This window comes from Microtus oregoni, unplaced genomic scaffold, assembly GCF_018167655.1.
Source record: "Microtus oregoni isolate MIOR12 unplaced genomic scaffold, Mior012 000016F_ref0000370, whole genome shotgun sequence".
Lineage (NCBI taxonomy): Eukaryota > Metazoa > Chordata > Mammalia > Rodentia > Cricetidae > Microtus > Microtus oregoni.
Window position 1 is genome coordinate 26,000,001 of NW_024543075.1, and position 3,928 is coordinate 26,003,928.

Below are 3,928 nucleotides of genomic sequence, written 5' to 3' on the forward strand. Positions count from 1 at the left end.
AAAAGACACCTGACCTCTGACCTCCACAGACATACATACACACGCACCTCCACTAACAAGTACATACAACACACACGCGAGAGACGAGAGAGGACACAGAACCACACAGTTGGTTAGGGAAGAAGACTATGAGAACATGAAAGGGAGCACAAGAAAAAGGCATCCCTAAGGCAAAAGACATCCCTAAGCCTTCCTCCCTAGAAGCCTTTGAAGGGAGTAGGACCCAGCACAGAGATGGGTACCTGTCTACCATACTTGAGGGATGACACTCGATGGTTGTGAGTCACGGCATTACCATAGAAACCCTAGGAACCCTCCTAAGCTCCGTGACCACCTCGGGAGGTGCTGCTTTCCAGGGTGCACTGATCCGCCTCCACCCATGACCCTATTTTCCAGTGATGCTTCCTTCTAACATGAAACCCTTGCCCCATGCCAAGCACCACCGTTGATGCAACTGAAGTGTGCCTGGATGCCTGCCAGTCTCTACACCTCCTCAAAGGGACCATTCATGCTAAGCCTATGTCTGTCTTCTTCTGGGGGTGGGGAATGAGAGCTGCTGGGAAGCCCTGCCTGCCTGGGGGAGTAGTCAGGGTCCCAAAGGAGCGGGCTTCGGCAAGGAAGAAGCTTGTGTGTCTTTGCCCTTGCTGCCCCAACAAGGGACTGCAAACACCATGGCTTAAAGCTTTGTGTATTTATTTATTTGTTTGTTCGTTTGTTTGTTTGTGTTTTTGAGACAGGGTTTCTTGATAGCTTTGAAGCCTGTCCTGGAACTAGCTCTTGTAGACCAGGCTGGCCTCGAACTCACAGAGATCCACCTGCCTCTGCCTCCCTGGTGCTGGGATTAAAGACGTGCGCCACCACCGCCTGGCAGCAACGTGTATTTATTATCCTATACTTCTAGAAACCAAAAATCTGAATTAGATTTAACTGTATGTAGAAAGTATGTCTGTAAGGCTGGTGCCTTCTGGAAACTCCGGCGAATAACCCATGTCTTTTCTTTCTTAAGTTCTAGAAGCTTCCCGCATTCATGTTCCTGCGTGTGGCGGGAGGGAGGGTATCTTTTCTCACAGATTGTTTGGTTCCTGGCTGAGGCATCTAAGAGTTTGTCTTGACAGTCAACTTGTTTGGCTAGAGAGACCTAGGAGCTAAGTAAAGCACCCTTCTGAATGTGTCTGCCCATCAGGGTAAACGAGAGGCCACGAGGGCTCTCGGCTAGTGGATGGTTTAGTCACTCATGGTCTCAGAGTTCAGATGGACAGTTTTAGTGAACTGTGAAGGATGGAGTCCCACTGGAGGAAGCAGGCCCTGGGAGGTGTGTGTGAAGGCTGTACCTGGTCCCCAGTCCCTCCCTCTCTCTGTTTCCTGTCTACCTTGAAGTAAGCAGCCTATTCCTCCTCTTACTCCTGCCACCATGATTGATGCCCTGCCTCACCAAGGGCCCGAGAGCACAGAGACAAGTGATTATGGATCAAATCTTCTGGAACATGAACTAAAGTTGATCTTCCCTTCTTGTGATGTCTTGGTTTTCAACTTGACTGATTAAGAGATCTCTAGGCTTTCCAGAGATGATTGGCAGGTGGGGCAGTGATTGGGAAAGAAAAGCTCACCCTGAAGGTGAGCCAGGCCTTCCAACCGGCTGGTGGCATAGACAGAAGGCAGTGGGCATGCACACACTTGAGCCCCTTTATTTCTGAATGAGTGTATGCATGGCTCTGCCATCGTCCGATGAGGTCAGATGCCAGACTCTTTGGGCTTTCAGCATGGGCTCGCCAAACACTCTACAAAACGTCCAGACCTTCTGAGCCAGGCTGGGATTTCTAAGTTGCCCGGCTTCTTGGATGGTATACAGACAGCCATTGTTGTACTACTCCTATTGTGTAACACACACACACACACACACACACACACACACACGAGGGAAGGAAAGAGAGACAGAGACAGGAGAGAGAGTGTTTACTGGCTCTATTCCTATAGTGGTTCAAATGAGAAATGTCAGCTGGGCAGCGGTGGCACACGCCTTTAATCCCAGCACTTGGGAGGCAGAGGCAGGCAGATCTCTGTGAGTTCGAAGCCATCCTGGTCTACAAGAGCTAGTTTCAGGACAGGAACCAAAAGCTACGGAGAAACCCTGTCTTGAAAATCCAAAAAAAAAAAAAAATGAGAAATGTCCCCAGTAACTCATGCTCCCCATTTGGGAACCATAAGAACACTTGGTCCCCAGTTGGTGGCACTGTTTGGGGAGGTTATTGGGTTTTAAGGATGTGAAGCCTTGCTGGATGAAGTATGTCACTAGGGGCATATTTGAGAGCTTATAGCCTTGCTCTGCCTACTGTCCACTCTCTGGGCTTCCTGTGTGACAAAATGCAATCACCCAGCTTATTGCTCTGGCCACCTGCTGCCAAGTCTTTTGACATTATGGCCTCCTGCTCTGTTAGTGTAAGCCAAATAAACTCTTCCTTTTATGCATTGCTTTTGATCATGGTTTTATTACATCACAAACAGGTAACTGGGACTAACGCCAGCCTTTAAGCCGTTGCTCTCAGGCATTTTGCCACAACAATGGAAAGGTAATGAACACAGTTCCCACAATGAACGCCAGCTTGACAAGGGACGGGTGTACAAATCTGTGTGAGTTTTATACAGCAGAAGAGTCTTAGAAATGAAGACCCAAAGGGACACGGAGACCTTGTGTCTTTTGGGCTGGGGGTTAGTGGGGCCTCTCTCTCTTCAGATTCTTCTTGGATGATATCTTCTCAGCTGTTTTCAAACATGAGGGCAGTCAGGGACTGCACCTCTAGAATGAAGATTTCATGACCTGTTCTGAGTGACAACCACTTTCCTGTTTCTTCTGTTTCTCAAATGCAAATGGGACCATGTTTTTAGATTGCATGTCCTGAATCCCATAGTCTTCTCCCAGGAAGATGCCAACTCTGACCACATCTCCTCTTTACCTCCCCTCTCATCTTTCCGATGTAAAGATCCCATTCGTCCATGAACATAGGCCAGGATAGTGTCCCAATCTCAAGGCTTTTATTCCATTTTATGTATGTATAATTTATCTACATACATGTCCATGGACCACATGTATGCCTGGTGACCACAGAGGCCAGAAGAAGGCACTAGATCTCTGGGACTAGAGTTATAAATAGTTGTGGACCACCATGTGGGTGCTGGAAACTGAAGTGTTTCTAATCTCTAGCCATCTCTCCAGAACCAAGACCTTTAATTTATTGTCTTCAGCAAAGTCCTTCTTGCCATGGAATGTACTCACAGGCCCTGGAGGTTAGGATGCAACACTCTTGAGCAAAGGGAAATCTTCCACTTACCATCATTCTGAAGGGACACAGAAAGTTCTCTGACGTCTTTCTTAGCCTCCTACATTTGGGTCCCTGCTATGCTCTGGTCTTCTCAGACTCATGTGCCTGTCAAGAGATGAATGGATGAAGAAAATGTGGTACGTATGAAGATGGATGCTAAAAAGAAATCCCACACTAGCTCAGAATTGAGTATAATAAAGGGTTATTTATTTAGGGGTAGATCACAGTCTTCTGATTGAACAGGGAACAGCAACCAAATCTGGCAGCCAGAAGAGAGTGTGACCATGCACTTACATCCATCGGCATTTATAGCATATGAGGCCACACCCAAGTGGGCGGGTAACTTAAAGGCTACTTACTGGCTGTAGGAATTCCTACAACACCTCCCCCTTTTGTTTAAATAAGAGAGTTCTAAGTCTAATACAAAATTATATGAAATAAGAACAAATATCAGGTATAAAAATTAGAATTACAACCAGCACAAACAATATCAAGCAAGAAACATGTGGTAAATGTTTCAATAATTATCCTATCCTAAAGAGTTTAAGTCTTGTATTATAAATAACTTGACCAAGTCATGAGAGGAAAGTAAATACAACTATTTAGTCTTC